The following is an 11,219-nucleotide window of genomic DNA, read 5'->3' as shown; positions in this document are numbered from 1 at the left end:
TCGTTGAAGTGTACAATTAATTGACCGCGTGAACCTCTTTTGGCCTGGTGGTTGCCAACGGGATATACTTGTTTACCAATGCTAACCTCATTTTGCAAACATGTGCAAATAGCATCAACCCCAACGTTGCACCACGGCTCATTGGGGAGCAATGGGCACAGCAGGAGGAGCCCACGGGCCATTGGCTGCTACTGGGCGTGGAGCAATTCGCTACGGGCCGTGGCGCCTTCCTGAGCACAGTTCCCAGTGCAGCAGCAAGCGCCACGGGCCGTAGCGCCTTCCTGAGCACAGTTTCCCGCGAGCAGCAAGGCCCCACGGGCCCTAGGCGCCTTTCCTGAGCACAGTTCCCCGTGCAGCAGCAATGCCGCCACGGGCCCGTTGGCGAGGAGCAGCGCACTGGTATTTGGGATGTTACTTACTCTGGTTCGATTAGATAAAATTAAAAAAAAAATCGAATCAAACCAATTATTGATAACAGTATATTATTATTTTCAATAATACAGGGAGATTAAACCATAATCAAATTCAAAATATTTCAATTAAATTTTAGAATATTAGAAATAAGGTGTGAAAAATTAAAAAATCCACTAAAAAACCCAACCAAACGAACCGAATCAGATCGGTTCGATCGAAATCAATTTTTATCCGAATCGATTCGAACCGGTTCGATTTGATGTCAAATCGAGAGGTAGAGGTGGAGAGGGGGCTAACAAGCTTATTTGCAGGCTATACCGATGCCCACGTATGGCCTAGCGCATGCCCAGGCCCCGGCCTTGCTGGCCCCCCCAGGGGGGTGACTACCCACACCCCCCTAAAGAGCCTTAGGAACAAGTTGGGCTGTGGCAGGAGGAAACATCACAATGTCTGAGGTGACACACCCCCCCTAAAAAATTCAATTTTAGGTATTTTGACCTGATTTTTTGCAGATACCTTTATAAAAATGTAATCTAATTTTACAAAAATTTTGAAAATTTTTTATCGAGTCTAGGTATTTTTTTTTATTTTTTAAGTGTTAAAAATTCAAAAAATCATAAAAAATAGAAAACCCGTCAGAAAATCACCAAATTTTTTGTGGAACCTTAGAAAAATATTATAAATTTATTTGAGTTGTTATTTGGTGATTTTCTTAAACTTTGCACGGAGACATGACAATGCATGGGGTGACATGACAATACATGAGGTGACATGACAATGTTTGAAGTGACACACCCCCTAAAAAATTCAATTTTAGGTATTTTGACCTGATATTTTGCAGATATATTTAGAAGAATATAATCTAATTTTACAAAAATTTTGAGAATTTTTTATCCAGTCTAGGTATTTTTTTTTATTTTTTAAGTGTTAAAAATTCAGAAAATCATAAAAAAAACATAACTCGTCAGAAAATCACCAAATTTTGTGTGGCACCTTAGAAAAATATAACAAATTTAATTGAGTTGTCATTTGGTGATTTTTTAAAACTTTTCAAAGAGAATTGGCTTGTGTCACAATTCTTGCCAATTTTGGGCATGCATGGTGGCTATAGGAAAAGTAAATGGAGGAGGTAGTGCTCTTGATCTCACAACATATTGTTTCGTGTTCTTTTTGCAATGTGAGATAAAATAGATAAAAACTCATAGAGGTTGCAATAATTGGTTCATAGTCTCAATGAGTAAAAGAGAATCACTCCATAGATTTTCATTGCCTATGCGATGATGGCAAGTGTGCGTCCAAGCATGTGAGCCAACCATTGCAAAATGTTGGTCAATATTTTTTCTCGTGTGTTGAAAGATATTGTCATTGTATAAGTATTCAAGCTTGAGCTTGTTCAGTACAGAAAACAATGGCACGCTTTGCTCGTTGAAGTGTACAATTAATTGACCGCGTGAACCTCTTTTGGCCTGGTGGTTGGCCAACGGGATATACTTGTTTACCAATGCTAACCTCATTTTGCAAAACATGTGCAAATAGCATCAACCCCAACGTTGCACCACGGGCTCATTGGGGAGCAATGGGCACAGCAGGAGGGAGCCACGGGCCAATTGGCTGCTACTGGGCGTGGGAGCAATTCGCTACGGGCCCGGTGGCGCCTTCCTGAGCACAGTTCCCAGTGCAGCAGCAAGGCGCCACGGGCCCGTAGGCGCCTTCCTGAGCACAGTTTCCCGTGCAGCAGCAAGGCGCCACGGGCCCGTAGGCGCCTTCCTGAGCACAGTTCCCCGTGCAGCAGCAATGCGCCACGGGCCCGTTGGCGAGGAGCAGCGCACTGGTATTTGGGATGTTACTTACTCTGGTTCGATTAGATAAAATTAAAAAAAAAATCGAATCAAACCAATTATTGATAACAGTATATTATTATTTTCAATAATACAGGGAGATTAAACCATAATCAAATTCAAAATATTTCAATTAAATTTTAGAATATTAGAAATAAGGTGTGAAAAATTAAAAAATCCACTAAAAAACCCAACCAAACGAACCGAATCAGATCGGTTCGATCGAAATCAATTTTTATCCGAATCGATTCGAACCGGTTCGATTTGATGTCAAATCGAGAGGTAGAGGTGGAGAGGGGGCTAACAAGCTTATTTGCAGGCTATACCGATGCCCACGTATGGCCTAGCGCATGCCCAGGCCCCGGCCTTGCTGGCCCCCCCAGGGGGGTGACTACCCACACCCCCCTAAAGAGCCTTAGGAACAAGTTGGGCTGTGGCAGGAGGAAACATCACAATGTCTGAGGTGACACACCCCCCCTAAAAAATTCAATTTTAGGTATTTTGACCTGATTTTTTGCAGATACCTTTATAAAAATGTAATCTAATTTTACAAAAATTTTGAAAATTTTTTATCGAGTCTAGGTATTTTTTTTTATTTTTTAAGTGTTAAAAATTCAAAAAATCATAAAAAATAGAAAACCCGTCAGAAAATCACCAAATTTTTTGTGGAACCTTAGAAAAATATTATAAATTTATTTGAGTTGTTATTTGGTGATTTCCTTAAACTTTGCACGGAGAATTGGGATATGTCACGGTTGTTGCCAAATTTGGGCATGGATGTTCTCCCATAGGAAAAGTGGATGGGGGAGGTAGTGCTCTTTGATCTCACAACATATTTTGCGAAGTTGGATACAACGAATAAAAACCCTCTGGCTGTGTGCAAATCATTGGATCATAGACTTGGTGAGCAGGAGAGAATCACCCCATAGGATCGCATTGTCCGTGCGATGACGGCAAGTGTACGTCCAAGCCCGTGAGCCAACCATCGCGGGTTGTTGGGGATGTTTTTCTCATGTGTTGAAAGAAAGATGTTGCCACTGTACATGTAACGCCCCGGAAATCCGGACCGCTACCGGCGCTAGGATTCAGGTCGGCTTAAGGCCGCCGGAACCCGTAGCAAGCCTACATACATCCTGTTTACCTGTTTAATCCCATACATGATCAACAAACATACATAAGAATTAAAAACTTTTCTTTTTCTTCATTCACCAAACTCAACCTGTGCATGCACTATAATCATCATATACATAAACATTAATCCCTCTGTGGGATTTCATCAAAGCCTCAATGGGCAATATATATCCTGTGTTGAGTTGGTTCACATATACATCATAAAATAAGATCATGTACATACCAAGGGATTAACATACACTATGGTCAAGCACAACTCTATCCTCAATAACATAATTACATTACATTCTTATCATTTTCATGTCCACATACTCTAACTATTACATACATATGACTTTTCTCTTCTTTTCTTCTCTATCAATCCCGTACCTGCAAACCTGGGGTTAGGGGAGAGGGGTGAGCTAAAAGCCCAGTGAGCAGAAACTAAAAACATCATATTAAAATTCATGCTTTCATGAAATGCATCACATCACAGACAATCCACATCAAGGGTGAACCTGTCACCAATTAGTCCCAACATAGTCTCGTGCCAGGCCGTAGCATGGGGTCCTGGTCTTCCTGTCATAACATACATAAGTCTCGTGCCAGGCCGTAGCATGGGGTCCTGGTCTTCCTGTCATATCATATATAAAGCCTCGTGCCAGGCCGTAGCATGGGGTCCTGGTCTTCCTGTCATAACATATATAAAGTCTCGTGCCAGGCCGTAGCATGGGGTCCTGGTCTTCCTGTCATATCATATATAAAGTCTCGTGCCAGGCCGTAGCATGGGGTCCTGGTCTTCCTGTCATATCATATATAAAGTCTCGTGGACTAATTGGATCATACAGCATTCACCCACAACCACAAAATAAAATGCAATGCGACATATTCGTGAACTAATGCAATCAGCCTATTACATGTCATCATGATGCATGAAACATGCTCAAATCATTTAATTGCTTGATTTAAAACATTAAGCTTGTTTCCACTCACCTCTGGTTAGCTCTGACCAGACACTGAAGCAGCTCACTCACTGCTGGGGTCCTCGGTTCCTCGGGTCCGAACCTACACAGGTGGACTCCAATGAGGGACCAAACATATATAAACATAGCTCTAATATATCCCCCAAAAACCCCCTAAAACATCAGGAAAACATCACAGAAAATATGCATGAAAAGGCTGAACAGGGCACCTTCGGCGGCACCTTCGGCGGCCGAAAGTCCTGGACAGAGACGAAACTCAGCTAGGTTCGGCGGCACCTTCGGCGGCCGAAAGTGCCAGACAGAGACGAAAGTCTCTTTTTCGGGGGCACCTTCGGCAGCCGAAAGCTGCCTTCACAAGAGGGGTTCGGCGGCCGAAACTCCCTTCGGCTGCCGAACCTGGTTTCTGCCAAACGGCAGAAACTTGGTTCAAATGAACCTCCTGCCTCCCAAAACCATAGATCATGCATATTTCTCAACCAAAACACACACATACAAGCTCCTAGGGGCCTCCAACATGCATATACCCCATCTACAACACTTCATTCACACACAAACAAGCTACATTGCTCAAACATCATCAAAACCCATAAACTCAACATATACCCTAACATGCATTCTACCCATAGATCTTACTTAAAACTTGTTTAAAACATAAAAAGGGTTCAAGATCGACCCTTACCTCTTGAAGAAACGAGAGGAAAGCGATCCTAGCTTGGAGATGGAGAGATTAAGCTCTTTGAACCTCCAAGAACTCAAAACTTGCTCAAAGCTCACAAATCTTCAAAACAAAGTTATAAACTTGTTTAAAACCATGAAAGATCTAGAGGAAACACTCAAGATCGAGGGAGGAACGGTGGAGACTCACCTTGGCCGACAATGAGAGAGAAAAAGCTCGCCCGTGCGGACCAAGGGGACCCTTTTATAGTGGCTGGCCAGGCCACGTTCGGGGGCCGAATGTGCCTCCGCATCCATGCAATGTTCGGCGGCCGAACATGAGGTTCGGCGGCCGAACCTGCACTTCCCTCACTTAGACTTTCGGGGGCCTAACGTGCCTCCCAAAGTCCATGCATGTTCGGCGGCCGAAAGTGAGTTTCGGCGGCCGAACTTGAGTTTTTCCCTTAAAGAATTTTCATGCAAAAACTTATTTAAAATCATACTTAAAACATTAAAATACATGAAAACATTTTATAAAAACATGCTTTTACCCTTCTAGAGGTTTCCGACACCCAAATTCCACCGGACGGTAGGAATTCCGATACCGGAGTCTAGCCGGGTATTACATTCTCCCCCCCTTAAGAACATTCATCCCCGAATGTTCCTCAACTAGTACATGCATAGCGAAACAAACATAACATACACACATATAGCACATGGAACACATCTCAACTAACCTTAGAAGAGGTGGGGGTACTGCTGGAGCATGGACTCCCGGGTCTCCCAAGTGCATTCTTCCAAATTGTGGTGGTTCCAAAGGACTTTCACCATCGGGATTTCCTTGTTCCTCAACTTTCTGATCTGAGTGTCAAGAATCCGCACTGGCTGTTCAACATAAGTGAGATCCTCTTGGATCTCCACATCAGGCTCGCTAAGAACCTTGCCCGGATCTGACACGAACTTCCTCAACATGGAAACATGGAAAACCGGATGGATTCTCTCCATAGAAGCAGGCAAGTCCAGCTTGTACGATACATTCCCAATCCTTTGCAGGACTTCAAAGGGTCCAATGTACCGCGGAGCTAGCTTACCCTTCTTACCAAATCGAACCACCCCTTTCATCGGAGACACCTTGAGCAATACTAGATCCCCCTCCTGAAACTCTACCTGTTTCCTGCGGATGTCTGCATAACTTTTCTGCCTGCTGGTGGCAGTCTTTATCCTTTCTCTGATAATGGGCACCACCCTGCTGGTGATCTCAACAAGCTCAGGCCCTGCTAAGGACCTCTCTCCAACCTCTTCCCAGCAAACGGGTGACCTGCACTTCCTCCCATACAAAGCTTCATATGGAGCCATCCCTATGCTAGCATGATAGCTGTTATTGTAGGCAAACTCCACCAAAGGTAGATGTTGCTTCCAAGAACCGCCAAAATCTAGCACACACATTCTGAGCATATCTTCTATGGTCTGGATGGTCCTCTCTGACTGTCCGTCTGTCTGTGGATGGAAGGCAGTGCTAAAATCCAGCCTAGTACCCATAGCACTCTGCAGACTCCGCCAAAACCTGGAGGTAAACTGGGGCCCTCTATCTGACACTATAGATACCGGGACCCCATGTAGTCTGACGACTTCATCCACATAAACCTGCGCTAACTTATCCACAGAGTAGTTGCTCCTAACTGGAATGAAGTGAGCAGATTTGGTAAGTCTGTCCACAATCACCCATATGGAGTCTAGTCTGTTGGATGTTGCCGGTAACCCCACTACAAAATCCATAGCTATGTTCTCCCATTTCCATTCTGGAATAGGTAGCGGGTTAAGCATTCCAGCCGGCTTCTGATGTTCCAGCTTCACCCTCTGACATATTTCGCAGGCTGACACGAATTGTGCCACTTCCCTCTTCATAGCTGGCCACCAATAAACCTTCTTCAGATCTTGATACATCTTGGTGGCTCCAGGGTGAATGCTGTATCTTGCATTATGAGCCTCTCTCATAATGTCTCCTTTAAGCCCGATGTCATCTGGTACACATAGTCTGTTCCCATAGCGGAGGATCCCCTTATCATCGAATCTGAACTCACTATCTTTGCCTGACTGAACAGTCCTGGCAATCTTCACTAACTCTGGGTCCTCGTGCTGTTTCTGAGCCACCTGCTCCAGAAACACGGGGGTTACTTTCATCTGTGTAATCAAAGCACCTGTACCAGACAACTCCATCTGTAGACCCTCCTCAATGAGCTTATAAAATTCCTTCACCACCGGTCTCCTCTCTGCCGTGATGTGGGATAGACTGCCAAGTGATTTCCGGCTTAAGGCGTCAGCTACTACATTAGCCTTACCCGGATGGTACTGTATCTTACAATCATAGTCACTGAGCAGTTCCACCCATCTCCTCTGCCTCAAGTTCAAATCTCTCTGACTCAAGATGTGCTGCAGGCTCTTATGATCTGTGAAGATCTCACATTTTACCCCATAGAGGTAATGCCTCCACATCTTGAGGGCAAAGATAACTGCTGCCATCTCCAGATCGTGTGTGGGGTAATTCATCTCATGCCTCTTTAGCTGTCTAGAAGCATAAGCGATCACCCTACCATTCTGCATCAACACACAACCCAAGCCTACTCTGGATGCATCACAGAATACTGTGAAGTCCTCATTGCTGGTTGGCAGAGCTAACACTGGTGCTGAAGTCAACCTCTTCTTGAGCTCCTCAAAGCTTTCTTCACATCGATCGGTCCACTCGAACCTCTGATTCTTTCTGGTCAATCTGGTTAAAGGAGCTGCAATTTTGGAGAAGTCCTGTACGAACCTCCTGTAATAACCAGCCAAACCCAAGAAACTTCTGATCTCTGTCACTGAGGTGGGTCTGGGCCAGTTAGTCACAGCCTCTACTTTCTTGGGGTCTACCTCTATTCCCTTCTCTGACACTATATGCCCCAAGAATGATATGCTCCTTAACCAGAACTCACACTTGGAGAACTTGGCATACAAGCCATGTTCCCTCAAGGTCTGCAGAACTATCCTCAGATGATGGGCATGCTCCTCTGCATTCCTGGAATACACTAGGATATCATCTATGAAGACAATAACGAAGTGATCCAGGTATGGTCTGAATATTCTGTTCATGAGGTCCATGAATGCTGCAGGGGCGTTGGTTAACCCAAACGGCATTACAAGGAACTCATAGTGCCCATATCTGGTCCTGAAGGCCGTCTTTGGCACGTCCTCCTCTCTGATTCTCAACTGATGGTACCCGGATCTCAGATCTATTTTGGAGAAACAACCCGCTCCTGCTAGCTGGTCGAATAGATCGTCGATCCTTGGCAATGGGTACTTATTCTTGATGGTGACTTTGTTCAACTGCCTGTAGTCGATACAAAGCCTGAGGGATCCATCCTTTTTCTTCACAAAGAGTACTGGAGCACCCCAAGGTGAGGTACTCGGTCGGATGAAACCCTTGTCTACCAGTTCCTGCAACTGTTCTTTCAACTCTTTCATCTCAGCTGGTGCCATCCTGTAGGGAGGGATAGAGATAGGCCTAGTTCCATGCATCAGCTCTATTTCAAACTCTATCTCCCTTGCAGGTGGTAACCCTGGCAGCTCGTCTGGGAAAACATCTAAGAACTCACTCACCACAGGCACTGAGGCGGGCTCTCTAACATGACTGTCTAGCTCTCTCACATGAGCTAGATACCCCTGACATCCCCTCCTAAGCAACCTACGAGCCTGAAGAGCTGATATCAGACCTCTAGGTGTACCCCTCTTGTCTCCTCTGAAGACGACCTCTGACCCATCCTGACATCTGAACTTAACTACTTTGTCCCTGCAGTCCAAGGTAGCACCATGGGTAGATAGCCAATCCATCCCTAGAATGACGTCAAAGTCTGTCAAATCTAGAACCACAAGGTCGGCGGACAAGCATCTTCCCTCTATAAAAACTGGACTACACTGGCAGACTGACTCTGCAACTGACGGGTCACACTTGGGTCCACTGACCCATAGGGGACACTCTAACTCAGAGACCATCAATCCTAACCTCTGAACGGCTCTCGGTGCAATAAAAGAGTGAGATGCACCCGGGTCCATTAATGCATACACATCAGAACACCCAATGATGAGATTACCTGACACCACGGTGTTGGATGTGTTAGCCTCCTGTTGCGTCATGGTGAAGATCCTGGCTGGAGCTGACGGACCCTCACCTCTGAACCCTGCTGAAGAAGAGGCTGACCCTCTCCCTCTGCCTCTGCCACTGGCCTGTGTAGCAGCTGGAGCTACTGGCTGTGCCACACTTCCTGAAGCTGTCTGCTGTGTCTGTGCCATAGGAACTGCTTTAGGACATTGCCATGACATATGCCCCTCTTGCCCACATCTGTAGCAGGTCGCCGTCCCATACCGGCATAAACCCCTGTGTGGCCTACCACACTTCGCACAAGCTGCATTATCTGCCCCAGAACTAGAACCACTGCCAAATCCCAGACTAGACTTGACCTTGTTCCAGAACTTATTCTTCTTGCCCTTGGGCTTACCCCATCTCTTACTGCCTGAAGCTGCTGCACTCAAGGTAGAGGGATCTAACCTTCCCCCACCCGGAGTTTTAGAACCAGAAGCTTGTGCCACTGTCTGTTTGACTGTCCCCTGAACGATGGCACTAGCCTCCATTCTCCTAGCCATGTCTACTATGGCGTGAAAACTCTCTCTATCTGCTGACTGTACCAAGGAGGAATACCTGGGATGGAGCTTCATGATATACCTCCTTGACTTCTTCTGGTCTGTGCTAAGGTCTTGCCCAGCAAAAGGCAGCAACTCCATAAACCTGTCAGTATACTCGTCTACACTCATGTCATCGGTTTGCCTCAACTGCTCGAATTCTATCATCTTCAATTCCCTTGAACTATCAGGGAAAGCCCATCCTGCAAATTCATTAGCGAACTCCTCCCATGATAGGCTATCCACCCTCGGCTTCACATAGTTTTTGAACCACTCACGGGCCTTTTTGCATTTCAAGGTGAAACCAGCCATCTGAATGGCTCTACTGTCATCAGCTCCAATCTCCTCTGTGATCATCTTGACCTTCTCCAAATATACGAACGGGTCATCACCTGACTCAAACTGGGGAGCACCCAACTTCATGTAATCTGTCATTTTAGCCTTACTTCCCCCAGATGAGCTAGGCTGAGGTATCTGTGTATCTGGGCATGTAGGTGCTGGTGGTGGTGGAGGTACAGCATCCCCTGAGGTAGGGTTTGCTGGATTTGGATAGTATGGTGGAGGTGGGTACACTGGGTACTGTGGATATGGTGGGTAGTATGGTGGGTATGGCATCTGTGTGGGGTAGGGGTTAAAACTAGGGTAATCCGACGTACCTCCCATCGAATACCCGGGATTTTGGGTGTAGGGCGGATAGTGAGGTGGCTGAACAAATCCCGAGGCCTGAGTGCCTCCTTGGGATTCCCCCATACCCTCTTCTGACATACTGACGCCCAAACTGCCATCCCTCCTTTGATCAACATCCATCTGATCCCCCATATCTTCTGACATACCTCCCTGCACTGTTCCTCTGACTGATCTGCTTCTTCCCAGATCTAAAGACCTTCTAGGGTCTCTCACTGCTCGGTCCCTGTTGGACCTACTTGACATTGCCCTAGGCAATGTTGAAGGACGGGCATCAGTGCCCTCGTCCTGAGGTGGTATTCCTGTCAATCGTGCAGATCGACGGGTTCCTCTCATCCTGTTTTCTGAAAACAGCACATAGCACAGCAAATATTAGCATCATATGATTCATGTGGGCACACATGAATCCTCATCACATACATATCATCATGGCATATCATACAATCATAGCAAGACAGGACTCTACATCCTATCCTAGTGGACATGATTTTTGCCTATTGTGCTTGACCTTCTATAACATCTATGAGCCCGACACTCTAGGTCCGACCATATGAACCTAGGGCTCTGATACCACTCTGTAACGCCCCGGAAATCCGGACCGCTACCGGCGCTAGGATTCAGGTCGGCTTAAGGCCGCCGGAACCCGTAGCAAGCCTACATACATCCTGTTTACCTGTTTAATCCCATACATGATCAACAAACATACATAAGAATTAAAAACTTTTCTTTTTCTTCATTCACCAAACTCAACCTGTGCATGCACTATAATCATCATATACATAAACATTAATCCCTCTGTGGGATTTCATCAAAGCCTCAATGGGCA

Source organism: Manihot esculenta, unplaced genomic scaffold (assembly GCF_001659605.2).
Source record: "Manihot esculenta cultivar AM560-2 unplaced genomic scaffold, M.esculenta_v8 Scaffold64, whole genome shotgun sequence".
Lineage (NCBI taxonomy): Eukaryota > Viridiplantae > Streptophyta > Magnoliopsida > Malpighiales > Euphorbiaceae > Manihot > Manihot esculenta.
The sequence above is the reverse complement of the archived record's forward strand: the minus strand, read 5'-3'. Positions refer to the sequence as shown.